The sequence below is a fragment of the Parus major genome, chromosome 6, assembly GCF_001522545.3.
Source record: "Parus major isolate Abel chromosome 6, Parus_major1.1, whole genome shotgun sequence".
Classification (NCBI taxonomy): domain Eukaryota; kingdom Metazoa; phylum Chordata; class Aves; order Passeriformes; family Paridae; genus Parus; species Parus major.
In genome coordinates this window covers 5,063,726-5,081,701 of record NC_031775.1, presented here as the reverse complement: position 1 = coordinate 5,081,701, position 17,976 = coordinate 5,063,726, and the positions used below count along the sequence as shown (strand labels likewise).

Genomic DNA, 17,976 nt, shown 5'->3' with positions numbered 1-17,976 from the left:
TAGGGGTGGTGAGAGGCAGAGAAACAAAGTGGATTTTGTCGCCTTTTTTGCAGTTACCAAATCCTAGTGTAATTGGTCTCTGAATCACTGCGTATATACAAGAACAGCAGCCACCAGACAAACTCTGATCTTTACAGGCTGTCAAATCAACAGAGCAGGATTAAGTACAAGAATCAAAGGCAATTTAATCTCATCATCACTGATCTTACAGAAACAGCCTTATTGACCACAACTTACCCCGATGCACCTCTGTCCCATAGCAAGTAAGACCGCTATGGGACAGTACAAAAGTAAGACCTGGTTATGGTTTTAAGAGCCTGTTATAAATCCTTCTGAAACTGTTTAAGAAAAGCTTCCAGTGACTTCCTCTGGGCTTCAATTCAGAGAGTATTTCAAGAAGAAAAAGTCCACAGAATTAGTTGCTACATGCTAGTCTTAGAAAGATGACAACTTAAAGTATCTGAAACAAAACAGAAATGAATGAAGCACCTGTAACTTAGCTATTTTTTCACTAGGTTGTTCAAAGAATGCACTTATTTGGATTACAATCACCCCAAGATTCCAGTACAATTCTTCATTTAGTTTGAAGTGTGATTCTGCACAGTAGTTACACTGAGGGATTTTATGAATTCAACACCAAAATTCAAACTTTGTCACAGTCTCCATATTTTATACCTTGGAACCACTCGTTTTCTGAAAGAGAAAGCTTTTACAGGAAGATAAGACCTTGTGCCTCTTACCACCACTTTACAGCAATTTACTGACGTGATTTAGTCACACTAGCAAAGATTGCCTTGCAAAGCCCTCATTTTTGCAACAGAACAAATTCAGTGGGTTAGACTGGATTATATCAACATGAGGTTTCTACTGTCCAAATGCCACTCATGTATTTTAGTGGTTTACTTCAATATGTCTAAACAAATCTAGTTACCACTTTTCTGTTTCCCCAATGAATTAAAGTCATAAACCATAGGCAGAAAGGATATTAGCAGGGTTGGTTCTGATGGATATCTTTCACTCCCTGAAACACTTCCTATAAATTCTAGGAAAACAGTGTAGCTGAAGGATAATGGTAATTGCAGAAACTGCAGAAGGATACATACAAGTGATCCACAGAAGAAAATACACACATGAGTGATTCCAAGTCAAAGAAGCAGGCAATAAAGACAGTTTGCGTGTTTCACCACAGGCTGCTTGATGACACTTCCCTAATTATGTTTATTAGGAACAGTTACCAAGAAGGATTCTGTTCTTTTAAACACTACCATTCAAAAGCTATCAACCATGAAATCACATACTTCATGCATATATTTGCAGTTTTCTCAGAGGGTGTAGGACACTACTTCCAGGACCTGCCAAAGTATCACGGTTACAGGTTTGAACTACAGATTAGTACAAATCAGAGGGCTTAAAGGAGTATACTGTGTAATTTGCAAAGTACTGAGTAAAAGACATCACTTTCCAATTACACTTACAGTTATAAGTGCAGCATTTAAATATGTCAGGAACAGAATATACAGTAAAATTTTAAAAAAGCCAACCTATAACCAGCAGCAGCAGTGGTTTTGAAGCTAATCAGGCATTCAGGGAGCTTTAACAAAATAAAAAATATCCCAGTGCCTTGAAATTTCTCATCCACTCATTGCTTGAAAGTCATATTGCCTAAGCATCATGAATGAACCATGAATGAGTAGGGTTTTCTTTTCTCTTTTAATGAAGTAGCAAGACATGTAGAATTTTATTTTTAAACTTTTTTATAGTCTTTTCCAAGTCAGGCAAGAATTCTTTTCTTGGTTAAAGGTAGAAGAGAAGAACTACAAAGGTATTAATCGTATTTACTCCCATACATATTGACAAAATTGCTAGAGCAGTGTGCATTTTGTAGCATTATAAAATCCTCAAGAGAATTAAATTCCTCCCACACCTTATCCCCAAAATATTTTTGCAGGAAAAGGTATGAATTATTTACAGAAGAAACTGCCAATAAAATGTCATCAAACTGCATCTATTACAGAAGATAAACATTTCTCCACCATTCCTATTTTTTACATTAGGCTTCTAGCTGAAATTCAGATAAACAGCTAGAAAACTATTGTAATCTTATAGTAAGAGAAACATTAAAAGTTCCTTAATTATAGTGTTGCTAGTGGGGAGCACTGTTGCAAACACGCAAGAGAATTAAAAGAACAAAATTTACCCCTGGAGAAATTCAATGGAGATAGTTGGATTGCCTCAAGGAAAGCCTGACCCACAGGTATTTTCCTTAGAAGACTGGAAAGTATTTTGTGAAACATTCTTCTGTATTTAGTGATCAACAATCTACATTTTTGTCATAAACTCACATGACAGTCAAAAAGTTGTCTCTGAAATAGAAGTGACAAATTCAGGAAGTTCAAGTGTTATGGAATAGCCATAAATCAAGAACTGAAGAATGGACAGCCATAAGGCCCCACAACACATACATCCATCTCAAGTGTAAACTGTACCTGTTGCACAGGACAATTACTGGAACACCTGTCCATGCTGAGCACATTTAGGAGTCCATGCAGAAGCAAATTTCACCACTGACAAAGCAGCTGAAAACAAAAAGCAGCTAAAGCTCCGGTACTGTTACCATACTATGTTTTTGTTACTGCAAATCTTCATTTTGAGGGTGCTAGGCCCTGGCTTCCAGAAGTGTGAGAGACAGGTAATTTCAGCTGGCAAGAGAATGTTCTTATGTGACAGCACTGATTTCATATTGCAGCTTTGATTTCTTATGCTGGGTACCTTGATGCTTAAGCTCGCAGAACTGCATCATTTCTTTCTTCCTTTCCCACCAAACTATAACAAATTGTTCCTGATTCTGCATAGGTGTTGTGAGAAACAGCCATTCTCCTTAATGTAAAGCACAAAAAATCCCATAATAAAGTTAGAAACATAGATCTCAACAGTATGACAAACAGTGCTAGAGAACATAAATTTAATTACAAGGATCAAAAGCAACAAACAGCAACACTGCCCTTCCTCTCACACCTGAACCACCCATGCAAAGCAATCCCACACATTTCGAATCTCTAGTCACAAGCAGTCATAAATTTGAGAAGAACTAGTTCAAGCAATTTTAAAATTTCCTCTGATAAATTTAATAACCTTCTGTTGAAGGTCACTGTTGCACAGATACCGCTCTACTGGCTTTTCACAGTTCCAAATTTTGTATTTACCATTCTGAATGGTCAGCTACATTCAAGTGCCAGATTGCACTGTAGAGGCAATCACACATGTAGCTATTTTATTCCACTGACTGTGAACACAGTAATCTCTTAAAGAGAGCAGTAGCTTCTTTATCCAGACAGCTAACTTTACTACTACTTGTCTCATAATGCCTCAATTGACACAGAAGCCCAGAAGCAAATAAGCTGTGACTGGGATATTAAGGAGTAAGTAACACCTCTACAATGACACACTTTCCAGAGATGCAGCATTTTCTGACTCAAGCACACACCCTTGCACAAGTTAGCTTTTTTTCAGACCTGCAGATATATTCTCTTTGAGAAGTGAGACAAAATCAGAGAAACAGGAACTGGTGTGGAAATGCCAAGTTTCTGAGAATATTTTTCTGTAATTTAGCTACGTGAGCTATACATGTTACTCAGAAATTGATTTTAATCAGTCTGGGAAGTGAGGCTTGACACTGGGAGAAGAGGTGAAAAGAGATACTTGGATTCTTCGGTGTGCCATTTCCTTCAATAGGTACTTTTTGATGGTGAGATCAATCAATGAATATTAAATAATTCATAGCATCACTGTCCTGGTTTCAGATGGAACAGAGTTAATTTTGTTCCTCATTGCTGGTACAGTGCTATGTTTTGGACTCACTATGAGAATGCTGATGACGCACTGATGATGTAGGTGCTGCTTGGTAGTGCTCACTCCAGACTGGGGATGTTTCAGTACCTCATGCTCTGCCAGTGAGCAGGTACACCAGAAGCTGAGGGGGACCAGGGCCAGGACAGGTGACCCAAACTGGCCAAAGGGATTCCATACCCTAAAAGGCCATGCTCCGTATATAAACTGGGGGAGTCAACTGTGAGCTGCCAATTGCTTCTCAGGGCGGGACTGGACCTCAGCCAGCACATGGCAATCCACTGTGTTGTGCACCACTTGTTTTTCTGGGGTTTTATTTCTCTCCCTTTCGTCTCCCATTTAATTCCAGTGATTATTATATTTTATTTCAATTATTAAACAGTCTTTAGCTTATGGGTTTTACCTTTTTTCTGATTCTCTTCCCCTCTTAACGTGCTGGAGGTACATATGCAAGCAACTACATGGTACTTAGCTTCTGGCTGGGGTTAAACCATGACATTCAGAACTTGTCTATATGTAATACTGTAAACTGGCTTGCAGAAACTGCATTACCTCTATAAAATTACTTCTACTTTTATTCACAAAGTATATGTTTGTCTTTGATGATGTCCTGAAAGGGGCTCATTAAATTACTAATGTAACTATTAAAGCTATTTAATTACCAATTTTGAGGGATCAATTCAAAGCACATTGAGATAAGCATAAATCCAAAGTAAACTAAGAGTATCTTCACTGACCCTCCCATGAGGCTCTGAATGCTGAAATGTCTTTCTCCTGACAAGATTAACCCCTTAATTGTATAATTCTCCCTGGCCAAAACAGTGGAAGTAGTTCAAGGGCTTACAAAATGTTCTGCTTGATAGTACATAATGATGGGGAGAGAAAGGATGCTTGCCTTGTGTTTACTTTTAGAACCCAGGGAAGAGACTGCTCCCTAAGCTTCCTGACAAGATGCTTATTTTTATTCTCATTGTCACTGTGTTTTCCCATGAACAAATATTTATACTTCAGAGGAAATGTTTCAGTAACATTTCAAACAGGACAAGCAGCGCATTCACTTCCTTTTATTATGGGAAAGCAATTTTGCTTACAGGAGGAAGTAAGTAAGTATATTCCCCAGAGATGCCTGGGAAGGGGGGTAATTCTTGCAGGGAACCAGTCTTAAAAATACTGGGAGCATGTCATTAGGTCAGTGTTAGCTGACCTGTGAAGGTTTCCTTTGCAATTGCAACAAATGAACACATCAGAGATTTATTGTTTCCTTTGTTCAGAGAAACAGACCATTCCTATCTTCATGAAAACATTCTCCCTTCCGACAAATCTTATGTTCCTATCTGCATTATTATAATGTACATTTAATACATATGGCAAGCTATAAATCCATCTCTTGTTAATACTTCTGAACAAAGACTGAGAAGGCAAATGGGTGAAAATGACCTAATTTCATTGACTACTCGAAATTGTGAGCAGAGGGTTTGACTCAATGATCTCCTGAGGTTCCTTAAAACCTGAATTTTCCCACAATCCTAAATTAAGGACACATATTTGGTTTTACTAACTTACATACTTACTGCAGGAACTGTGAAAATCTAGCTGTGATACTAGACAAAAACAATATAAATATACACCTGTAACTCAGCCTGGCAAAAGCCCCAGTTTTCCCTAAGCTGCAGAGAGCAGGAACTCAGAAAGCTGCCTGGATGCATGGAAAAGTACCTACATATTTATGGTACAAACTCTTTCTTCATCCCAAGATCTCGCTCATTTCCTGGACCTGCAGTTAGTCTGTGAAATTATTTACTCCTGAAAATCAGACTTACCAACTTCTGTTTCTTTGATTCTTGGAAAAAAGCTTGACATTGGGTCAAAAGCTAGTCTGTGCAGAAGCTGCTCATTACCAACCCTGCAACGCCAAGCCATTATAAATTTGTTTTTATCTGCTGGAATATCAGAACAAAGCTGACTAATCCTGTAAATAAAATTATTATTTGTAGGACTTTTCAGTTAAGACTTTTGGTACAAAGTTTGCCAAGACAGAAATGTTATAACTCTTACACACTTAACCAAAAGCTGCTGGTCAGAAGAGCAGAGGTGACAGGCAACACTAAGTGAAATGAGTGAGATTTTTATTTTTCCCTGTCAATACTTACCTCACAGGAGAAAATGTTCACATCCATTTTTTAGCAACTTGATCAAAAGCAGAATTTCATTAAAAATACTTCATGCTTTTCTCTTACTGTGGCACTCCTGGGGAGGAAACGAGGAAAAAAAATAAATAAACCTTACTATTTTCAACCTAAAATTATGATACATGCAACAGAAACATCTTTTATGATCCATTTTATATTGTAAAACAATCCTGCTTGCTCAACAAAACAGTCTTTTAAAGTTTCAAACGGGTGAACTGTATATCTTTACTAAAACACTCTTTGCTCCAAAACACACTGAAGAAATCATGGGTAGCTTGATGAACTTTTGAGCATAACTGGAGATTGACACAAGTCTATCAGATGAAGCTTGTTCATAAATAATTTCTCTATGGTTTTACATTAAAAAACACCAAACCACCTTAGGTGTCAGAACCTAATACTGCTATATCCCAGTTAACCAGGGATGTCTCTTAGGCAACAGACTCTGAGGAGGGGTTTTTTGGCTACCTTCAAGAAGGTGACAAGACTCTAAAATATGAGCTGACAGCCTGATGACACATGAACTGGGAATTCTGTGTTGCTTCCTCCTTTGGTAACAAATTAAATTAATTATAAATGTCCTTCGTTGAGTTTGGTAAATGCCTAATTTATTGTGGCTTGGTTCCTATCCAGGAGCAAGGTGGAGATTTTCCAAGCGAAAGTGAGAACAACATTGATTTCACCTCAGATGCTGCCCTAAAAGCAATGCTCAGTGGCACAAGTAGGTTCCAGAGTTTCATGCTAGCTTGAATAGCTACCAGTAAAATGCAGAATCTTCAAATGAACAGATTAGTGGCCCACTGGACATTTCTCACTTCTTATCAGGATCATTTCAGAACTGAATTTAGGACTGAAGTTAATTTCTCACAGAAATTACAACCCTCTGTAGATACCCAGCACAACACATCAGAGAGAACAAACACAGAATGAAGTAACACTTTATTCCACCTTTGTGGAATAGACAAGCCACAAAAATTGACACTGGAGCTAAAGGCATGATGTTTATGTCCTCTAGGAGTCCTGCCCTTTCCTTTGCTACTTATCAATAGGGATTTTAGGGGCAAAGACATATCAGTCTTCCTGAACTTCCATGTTTCATGCAGCTACAACTGTGAAGAATCTTCTCACAATCTTTTCTACTGTGTTCACCCTTACTTCCTCCAAGGCAGGCCCATACAGCTCCCTTTGTAAGCACTACAAATAACTGCCTTAACCCACAATTAAACAACCCCCCAAATAATGAATTAGTGACATTAGCATACTCAGGGCTCTAAAACTGTTTATATATATATGTGATATGGTACCATTCATAACTGTTTACTTGTTTCCTGAGTATTGATGGCAGATTAGAAGTTACTTACAGCTTCTTTCAGAACATCCCTTTTCAAAAAAAACAACAAAGAGAAGGCCATCTAGTTTATCTGATCATAGACCCCAGAACTTTCTATGGTTTTACTTCACTGAGATCTCATTCACTTCTAACAGCCTTTCTCTGTTTCACTCTCATTAAAATCTACAGATATGACCTCCAAGGATATATCAAGATCCTTCTTATTCTCAAATAGACATATAAAGCCCTTCCACAAGTTCATTTACAATTCTTTTTCATCAATCATTAATCATTTACATTACTGTCATATTAAAGGCCACAGTAAGACGCTCTTACTTGCTATTTTTTAATTCTTGCGCTATTAAAGTCAGACCAGTTGTTTGAAGACTGTAAGCAGACAGAAATGTCGCTAAACCTGATTTTCATCATTACTAAAGCATAAGACTAAAAGTTCCCCTTCACAGATAAAAGTTCATGGCCTTCATCCCCCTGCCCCTCAGTCTTCCACTTTCCAGTTTTGAAGATAGTTGAGTTCTTAATTAGCATTGTTCTACTCTATTACAACTCCAAAATACAAACATCTTTCATAACATGGTAGTGGAAACAGATCTCTCTCTATGATGATGATCTGCACTCAGAAGAATATAGCAGCTAAACCTTACATGCACCTTCCTTACCAAAGCCTTGAGGAGCTCAAAGCTGAGAAGCGAGTTGGCTTGCTGTGACTCTCACCCTGTGTGCCTGCAGAGAAAGTACCAAGTCTGGCCGTGGTAGTGCACTTCCTTCTCTCTCCCATCCGCTCTGCACCCAGGCAGGCACTATCTGAACTAATCCTCACCCACAACAACAAGCACACCACAATACTGTGTGCAGTGCATGCAGCAAGGTCACTGTGGGCTGAAGGAAACCAAAACCTGCTGGAACACAGAGTAATTCAGTGAGGGATGTACTTGCATGGTGTAATTCTCCAAAGTGGGGAATTTCTTTTAAATAAGCAGGAAGGTGAGGAACAGGAACACCTGCTGCAGGTTGCCAAGTGAAACATTTGCTGTGCAAACCAGGCCCGTAAGGAACACAGAAAGGCTCCCTGGATGACTCCTTGTGGCCAATGTCTAATCTGGTCTAGAAGCCTCTTCTGTGATGGACAAGACACTCCTCTTACACACTACACTACAGAAAACTCCAGAAAACTCAGCCCAGTTTTTCCCTCAAATCCACCTCAGCTTCACCTTTGCATTGTTCAGAAGCCTTAGTTGATCCAGTCTTTGTCCCACTCCTGTTTTGTTTGGTTTGTTGGGGGTTTTTATTATTATAACCGAACTAACAATATTGTAGAATTTTATCCTCTGAAGTTTTTTACGAATTTCCTTTAACTTGTCCATCATCTCTGTGCATAACATCACATATTCACAGTATATCTACCCTAAATCTCTTCAACAAACTTTGAGGGATTGTGTGTAAGAAAAGTGCTTTTAGTCCATATATTTCTGACTTGCTTAATACAGTCTCACTTACTTTTGCCTTTAAAAAGTAAAGAAAAGGGAGAAGATCAAGTAAAAGAAAGAGCAGAACCTTAATTCACTGCTGTACTCTTTACTATGACACACCTCACTTGCTCTACATTACATGGTTCAACAGACAGTAGAAATGTTACTTCCCATTGATAACTAAATGAACGTGATGCTGGATCCACAGCAAATGCAAGTGTTTTGCCGTTTCTATTTCAGTTTAGGCAAGTATGTTTATTCTGGGGTCTCTCAGAGAAAAAGGAACTTTTTCTTGTATCGATTACACAGACAACAGAATGATATGTGATAAAAATATTTCCATTTAACTAAGCACAAATGACAACATTTGGTGTGAAGCTCACAATGAGGTTCTAAAAGAAGATGGGCTATTTTGATTGCCACTAACCCTATCTTAGGAGTAACCCCAACAACTCATTTAAACAGTTCCTAAATGAAAGTGCAAGCAACTCTAACGCTACTAATCCTATATTCCCCAAGTAGTGAAAAGGTTTTCCCTTTTCTCATTCCCTTTTTCCAAGAGCTGCAAAAGAGTTAGGCTAGGTATGGCCTACTGCTTCTCCCCAGAGGTTCTCAACAACTGTAAAGAGAAAGGGCTCTTTAACATAATTCTCCAGCTAGGTCTTTCTGGGAGGTATGTCCTTCTTTATATCCAGCTCCTCTTGTATCCAGTTCTCTACATGCATTTGCACTCTGTACCAATTACAAATTTCATTCTTGTAATGCAGAGAGCCATTAATAATTCAAGATTAAAAAGGGACCTAAGGGCAGGAATATTCCACTTTTGCTCACGAGATAGATGGTACCCTGCTAGTACGTCAATTCAAGTTATCTTTGTGCATGCTACATTAATTCAGCAAATTGTTCTTCAAACAAAGTGCATGCAGAAAGTGCCTGGAGATTCTACACAGGAAGAAAGTTTGATTTCCATGGCAAATGTGCCAAACCAATACCCAGAAGGTGAAATACGAACAGGGGTTAGTCAGGATTAATTTTGTAAAGAAGCCCTCTGCAAGAGCGAGTAAAAGTCATGCCACGTGTAGTGATAGATACGCCAGCGCCATGCCCACACCGTGAGAAATCAGAGAAACAATGAACACGTCTAACGGTATGGAATGGCTCAGCGGCGATGCAGCAGGACCGCCTGACACCCAAGTGAGCGGTCAGCATTTCTGACCTTACCGCGGAAGGGAACGGGACATCAGGGCGAAGCGGGCAGGTGAGGAGACCCTCCTGGGGCAGGACCCGGGGACTCCTGTCAGGAGCCGCCCCGGAACGGGGAGCGCCCCCGGCCCTCCGGTCCCAACCTCGCGGTGCCTCAGCCGCCCGCCGCTCCTTCCTCCGGCGCAGCCCCGGCGCAGCTTCCCACGCCGGCCGGCCCCGCTAGGTCACCCACAGCGACCGGCGGCGGCGTCTGCCCGTCCCGCGCCCGCCCTCCTCTCGCCACCGCGGCCGCGGCGTCTCACCTGAGAGCGGAGCGGAGCCGGCTGGAGACAGGGCAGAAGGGAGGCGCAGCGGGGTGCGCAGGGCGGTGCTGAGTCTCGGGCGCGCTGCCGTTCCGCCCTGCTGTGCCGTACCGTTCTGTACTGTGCAGTGCCGAGCGCGGAACGGGCGCGCGCGTCCCAGTCAACCGGCGCCGTCACGTGAGCGCGCCCCGGCACGCGGTGCTGCTGCGCGGCCCTTACAGCAGTGCGCGCGCGCGCGCGCGCGGCGGGCAGTGCGCGCGGAAAAGGGTGCGGGGAGGTGCACGCGCTGCTGTGCTCTGAGGGGCCGGGGATCGCAGCGCTCCTCACGGGGCTGTGGGGCTGCCGGTGGCGGCGCGCTCGTCCTTCCTGGCCTCGGGAGAGATCGCTTCCAGGAATTGAGGGGCTGCGGAGGCAGGAAATCCTGCGGGGCTCCGTGCAGGGAGCGGCCGCAACGGCATCACCTCCGTGCGCGGGAGGGTGGGGTCCCAGCCGCCTCCTCCCCGCTCCGTGTAAGCATCCACACGATGAAATGGGGAACTTGACTGTGAGATGAAGGGGGGTGTGTGTGCCTCCCTGAACTGTGAATACTCCTGTTTAACATTGCTGACGAATCTGACGAGTAAATCCCACCGCACTGCTCGCTTCAGTTTCCCCAAACAGAACTTTGATCCTGAATCGTAGCTAAAAAACAACGTTAAACCCGTTTTCTGCCCCGGGTGCTTCCCATTTACGCTGTCCTCCGGGTGTCTGACCTCTCTATCAACGATACACTAATAGAAGTCTTTAGAGAGAACAATAGCGGGATGCCGTAAGTAATCCAACTCAGTAAAGCATTTTAAAAGGTTGTAGAATGTATTGCTGAAATGCTTAGGTAAATTTGAGGAACGGCCCAGGAGCCTAGTGTAAAAAAATTTTCTGCTTACTCAGGGTCTTGACTCAATTTTCCCTGGGCCATTCTGTGCTGTTGAGGAGGATTTGGGAGGACTGTAGGGGCAGATAATAAGCCTTGTGCCAGTGCTTCACCGTGGTGATGTTTAATGTTGGTCATGGGGAGTTTCTGACAGAACAGTCCTTCTGGAAGGCGAAGGGCTAAGATACAGGGCCTAAGGACAGCAGAACCTGGCAGTATTGCAGGTAGAGAGGTAGGCTGGGCTTGCAGCCAAACAGCTCTCCTATCTGAATGGCAGAGATCAGGCATTCTGTGCAGAACTAATGAACCTAGCCCCCATATCACGAAAACCATAAAAAGAAGCAGGTTCATTGAATCCTCTTTCTTCTTTTGATGATTTTTATAAAAAAAAAAAATCTGTGTGGATTTCTCTGTGGAGTCATGAAGGCTTGAAATGTACCTGCTGTACACTGTATCAATAGTGCAATATATGTGCATGCTGTATCAGGATGCTGAACTGTGCAGCAGGGGGAATTAGCCTGTGTGGAGCTCTGTGATGCCATGGACAGACTGCCATAAATAAGCTTTAGACTACTGTCAAACACTAGCATGACCTATGCCTTACATTTGGAAAAGAAATGTGGGAGAATGATCACAGGATTCCAGGAGCTGAGCCTTTAAAGAAAAATCACACTGGTATTGTGATTCCCTCATTAAATGAAGAAAAACTGTTAGCAGCTTGGCTAAATGTAAGGCTTAGAGTAAATGACTGAAAGACAATGACCTTTGTTACACATGTGGTACCAAGGACAAAGAAAGGTTGCTAGGCCACAGTTACTTCCAGCATTGGAAGGATTATTTAATTTGTGAAGAATTTATACAGAGTCCTGGCAACTCATATTTAGAGCCCCAGTGAGGAAGCCTCCACTGTGCTTCCACAGTATTTGCGCGCAGAATTGTATAGCTGTGCAGTTTCACTCTGTACAAACTAACTGTCTAAATTCCTGTAATTTGTGCTGGAAACACACTATCATTTGCAAGGCAATTGAAGCAGACAGCTGAGCTCACAAGGGTTATCATCTGCATCTATTCCAGAGGACACCCTCTGATCTTGTATTGGCTAATATTTTTAGCTCTGCTAACTAAACCTACATGAGATAAAAGTCCACCCACGCAACAGGTTATATAGTTTGCTTTAAATCAGCTGTGTTTTGTGAACACTGAATGGCTTGATTCTATTTCATGTATTTCCTTCACACTTCAAAATGAATTTAGGTTGTTTGAAAGGTTCCTGACTGACAATTCTAGAAATGGAACTCCTGTGTTTAATCCCAGACTGAGTCCAACATAAGGAAGCTTCTCAGCTGTATCAGAAAGGAAACTTTGCTAGTCTGAGGACAGTCTTATTTACTTACTTTTTCATGCCAGTAAAGGCAGGATTTCCTGTTTTTTCACTGGTCTATAGTTAGTGGGTATAGGATATTTTCATTACATTAAAATTGTATCTTAGATACTAAGACTGTATGTTTAATTCAGGAAAAAAAGTGCAAGTATTTAGTAAATCATCTGCCCTTTAAAGTATGATAATTCCATTTTAACCTTAATTATGCAGTAGTATGGAAAGGTAGTGATCTTCACAGAACACTTTCTCTCTTTCAAATAACTTTCATTTATGGTCCTTAATGATTTTTGAAAAAATAAATTTATACTTTTAATATTGTGCTCATTTTTGTGCAAAATTACAGGTGTTGAACCTATAAGCAGAGATGGAATGCCATTATCCTTCAAAGTGCACATGGAATAGATGAGGAGAAGCTATGTAAGCTCAAGGCTTCCAGGAATGGATGACAAAAAAATATTTTTTAAATTTGTTGTTAAGAATTGTTGGCTACTGTGTAACTTTTATGACACTATCTCTTGAACCCAGACATAAGACAGACTGATACCAGTCATAACGTCAAGACTGTGATTTTTCCTCATTCACAGAAGATACTGAGGTCACAAAAATGTTTATGCTTGTGAGTCTTTTCATTGTTACACCGTTATCAAGCTGCAGTTACATTAGTCTGACTATAGTAGCTCCAGGTGACTCATGGCTTTCATTATATATCTGAGTTCTTAAAGTAAAAAAGATTTGGGAGAGGTAATTTTTTTTCTGCAGAAAAATGAAATAAAATCTGTTTTGTGATAGTAAGTGCATTTGTACTCTTCAGTGCTCACTAGACGTTATAGGATGGAGGTAGATTTTGAGCTTTCTGAAAGTCCTCTCAGCTGTTTTCAACCGTGCCTTGAAGCAATGGGAGTCACTGACAGTGAATCAAGCATAGACCTTTGTGCTGTGGTGGAGCAGGGAGTGTTTGTGTGCTCAGTTTTGCCAAGTGAGCTGTGGTGACACAGGAGGTCATATGGGACATGGCGATGAGCAAGTCCCAGGCTTTCCCAGGCTTGGAAGCCAATGGTTCGTTATGCTACAATTTATTGGGATGTTTTTAATGTTTTATCCTATATTGTCTTAGGGTTATGACTGTGGTTACTGTAGCCCTTTACTGCCATATGGGCCTGGAACAGGCTTCAGACAATGGCATTTTTTTGCTGAGTATTCTCCAGCTCTGCCCACGGTCTCCAGCAGGCTGTGGCCAGATCTGGCTTCCATTCCTATTCCCTGTCATTGATGTTAGGTCAGGTGGAGCTCCTGTTCTCCACATCTGTGTGTGGCAAAGATTGTACTGGCTTTGAAAGCTGCTTCTGTGTCCTGAGAGATATCAGAGTCACTGTCAGGAGCCTTTCTGGGGGCTTTCAGAGCCTTTCTTAGAAGGCCTTATTACAGCTTTAATACAATAAACCAGAGTAGTGAGAGGTTTTAGTTCTTCCCTATGAGGACGTGGCAAGTCCAAACCTAAAACATTATACATAGTTCAGTGGGAGTTGTGAGCTGAACAAGAGTTAAATAAAACATCAGGAGGTATGTTATAACCGTCTGGTGAAGGTTTACCTCATCCTCATAGAGTGTTATAAAAATAATCTTACAAACACTGAAGCAATCACCATCGTGAATCACATTGTGTTCGTATGAGACAAACCTATGTAAGACTAGCAAAGGCTTGTCTGGGTAAAGACGCTGACTTGGAAACTGTGAGAGAGGAAGGATTTCACTGGCAAATTGTTGTAACAGTGATATATTTTATCCTGAGGAGGGACAGGTTGTGGAAATGTCAAATCTATGTTATATAAAAGTAATGCAGAGGGAATCGATTCCTGATTTTGGAAAACCTACCTGAATCCCCCGTTGCTTTAGGCTCATAAATATCAGGAGTGAAATGAAAGCAGAGTTCCTGAATTCTAGTGGTTCTAACAAATAAACATTTGTTAACTCTGGTTTGATGGACAGTTCCTGTTTATCCAGCATTGCTCAAAATCATGTCTTAGTCCATTCTTTTTAAATAGAAAGGCTTATAACTGGCTTGGACAAGCCTTTGAAGAATATACTCCAAATAACACTGGAAAAAACAACAATGCCATGGAAGGAGGATAAAGACAGCCTTTCCACTCATTTATTTCCATAGTTTCATTAAATGTAGTGTGTATGTTTAGCTGCACCAAACTAGTCTTTTGTAAAGCACAAAATTCATCATGGAAAGCTTGTATGACTTCATAATTACACAGACTGATCCCAGAAAAATGTACTAATGTAGAGTATTAAACTGTCTGAAGCTTATCCATCTTTATGTTCAGATGTAAAACTGAGACAGAACAAGAACAGATCAAAATATTCCTATCCTATCCCACCCCATCCCACCCCGCCCTGCCCCAACCCACTCCACCCCATTCCTGAGACCACAGAGAGACCCGAGTGCCTAGTAGGACTTCTTTGCTCCATGTACAATTGGAATCCTTATTTTGCTGGTAGCTTACGAGACCCTAAGAGAAGTTATGGATTATGACCTTGCAGTGTACCACTAGTGGATACCAGAGTTGTCTCACTGTAAACAAGAGAGGTCTGCTACAATGGCAGTCTCAGTAAATAACCCTTGTGTCTGAATTCAGATTCTGACTTCTTTGTTCTAGCAAGATGTTGGATCTGATGGTCTAGATTTTAATTATTTGTGGAACTTGACAGTTAAAGAAGATCAAGAAAGAAAATAGTTATTTTTTTGTATTGAGTCAACATTTAAAGATTGTGGTATAGTGAATGAGGAAACTATCTCTGCATTTTCTAACAGAGAGACATTGTGTCAGATACATTTAAATGAACGTATTAAAAAGTTTAGAAAATTTGGAAATATGAGGAAAAAATAAAGGGGAACTGATTATTACTTTCAATTTTTCAGACTTGCATTTCAATGGAAATAATTAAATTATACCAAACTAGTGTTTAATCAGCAGAACTTCACTTGGGCTTAAGATCTATGTGTCTCGATAACCATAGAAAAGTTGTCTTCAGGATACCTAGCTAGCTCCTGTAGCTCAAAAAAAAGAAAACATGAAGACAATTTTAGTACATATAGAAAATTTTGGCAATGTCCTGTGCTTTGTTACTAATTACTTACTCTTTTCAGACTGAGTGCATATGGCACTAAACTCAAGAAAATTTTCCATTGTCTCTAACAAGATAAATCACTGTCAGTGATCCATCACTGTTTCTATGTACTGATTGCTCTTCTGCTACAACTTTCAGAAAATACCAGAGTGTTTGAAGACTATAGTTAGAAATATTTCGGAAAAATCCAGATATCTTGAAACCTGAGAAAGGAGGCAACCAGTTGGGGTAGTCAGTGTTGTTACTTGAACTACTTGCTCTTAAGCAGGTGCTTTAACGAGTTTATGAAGAGTTGATAGACATCTTTATAAGTACTTGATAATTTGGTTAAGCCTTTACAGGATAATACTCCTTTATCCATTACATGTTTAGAACATATGTAAGTCATTCAAAGAACTTTTAAGTATTGTACTGAAATTTCTGTATAGTTGATAAACTATGAACTATTTTTTTTCCATTTAGAGATTTCTATAAATTTAGTGATAAATGTCTAAGTATTTTTTTGCCTCTTTAGTTAAGTCTATTATGAAGAATGTGAGTTTTCGAAACTTCTTGACAACTTGTTGCATGCAGGTAAAATCTTATAAAAGAAAAACCTTTTAATATCATAGCTTAGGCTAAATGCAACTAACAAATAATCTGTTTGTTCCCATAAGAAAAAATCATAAGAATAAAAATCAGTTAACGCAACAATTTATTCTTGTGAAGAAAATAACTTTATGACTGTAAAAACAAGAAACTGATCCCATAAAAATCAGTGAAGAAGATATGTAAATAATCCAATAATGGGAACATTTGATAAACAAGCAAAATGCCATTTACCAACCAATAAACTAAGTGTCAATGTATTGTTAGCCAATTAGCTCTAATGAAGTGCCTTCTGATAATCCTATAAAATATGACCTGTGCAATAAAAATTCAGCTTTTCCTTAATGAAAAAAAACATGAGTTCTAGCTACTTGTTACTGCAACAACTTTCATAAAGAGCTATTGGCTGTATTTTCATGTTTTGAAGATGTAGAACACTGTCTGTAATGCAACTAACTCTTTGTACCCAGGCATTTGTCAGTGTTTAAGGTTAACCCAATCCACTGGTATAAAAACCATAAATGGATGTTTGTGTCACTCAACACAAGTGTGTACCAGTTTATGCAGCTGGGAGTGTACACAGAGCCACTAACCAATCCACGGAAGAAAAGAGAGGGAAAAGAAAGAATTAAATCTGGCCAGAAATGCTGCAACAGCAAAATAATAATAGAATCATAGAATAGTTTGTGTTAGAAGGGACCTTTAGAGTTGCAACCTACCCACAGTGAGCAGGGACATCTTTAAATTGATTAGGATGCTCAGAGCTCTGTCCAGGCTGACCATAAATGTTTCCAGGGATGAGGCATCCATCACCTGTGGCAGTGTTTGACCACTCTCATTGTAAAAAGTATCTTCCTTGTATCTAGTCTAAATCTTCCCTTTTTTACTTTAAAACCATTACCCCTTGTCCTATCATACAGACCCTACTAAAATGTGTCTCCCCATTTTTCTTTATGTCCTCTTTAACTTTTCAAAAGCTGCAATAGGGTCTCCCCAAAGCCATTTCTTCTCCAGGCCAAACAACAACTACCTCAGCTTTTCCTCATAGGAGAGGTGTTCCATCCTTCTGATTATTTTTGTGGCCTTCTTCTGGACCCACCATAGCACATCCATGTCTTTCCTGTGCTGAGAAGCCTAAATGAAGCATCCTACCAGTTTAGATGGCAGCAACTGGAGCTGCTATGAGGAACTGTTACAAATTACCTGCTTTGATCTCAGTAATCCCAATGTCCCTAAATAAAACTGAGGCACAGAGCCAAAGGGCTTTTAAGGCTGTCACTGAATCTTCAACATACACTCAGATTCCAAGTTTCAAGGACCAGGCATCTCTGAAGCTGCAATCACCAGTAGTGTCTACAGGGCATCAAGATTCAGTTCCATGGAAAGGGATTTGAACTTACAGTGATATGCACTTTCCCTACCTAGTACAGACAAGCAGCACTTCTGCAGGGTCTCAATTTGAGACTCTTAATCTCATCAGCAGGTCAGAGACCCTGTTACTGGTAGCAAATCTGTTGCAAGGTCCTAGGCTGGCAAGTAAGGCAGAAATAGGAAATCAGTGTCAATACTTCAGACTACAGAAATTTCTTTTCTAACCCTGAATCC

At 40.3% G+C, this 17,976-nt stretch overlaps 1 protein-coding gene across 3 annotated transcripts in view; it reads right to left on the bottom strand.

Moving 5' to 3' along the window:
• RHOBTB1 (Rho related BTB domain containing 1) overlaps positions 1-10,461 on the bottom strand; it is a 51,255-nt gene extending 40,794 nt beyond the window's left edge. The window contains exons 1-2 of one of the 3 annotated variants that reach the window (XM_015632598.3): positions 10,358-10,461; positions 5,997-6,093 (exon numbers count right to left, since the gene is read on the bottom strand). The gene's annotated coding sequence lies outside the window, so the exon portion shown is untranslated. Of the gene's footprint in view, positions 1-5,996; positions 6,094-10,073; positions 10,172-10,357 lie in introns of those variants that run through there. The other 2 variants (XM_015632595.3, XM_015632596.3) reach the window with 2 other exon arrangements.
• Between the last annotated feature and the right edge of the window lie 7,515 nt (positions 10,462-17,976).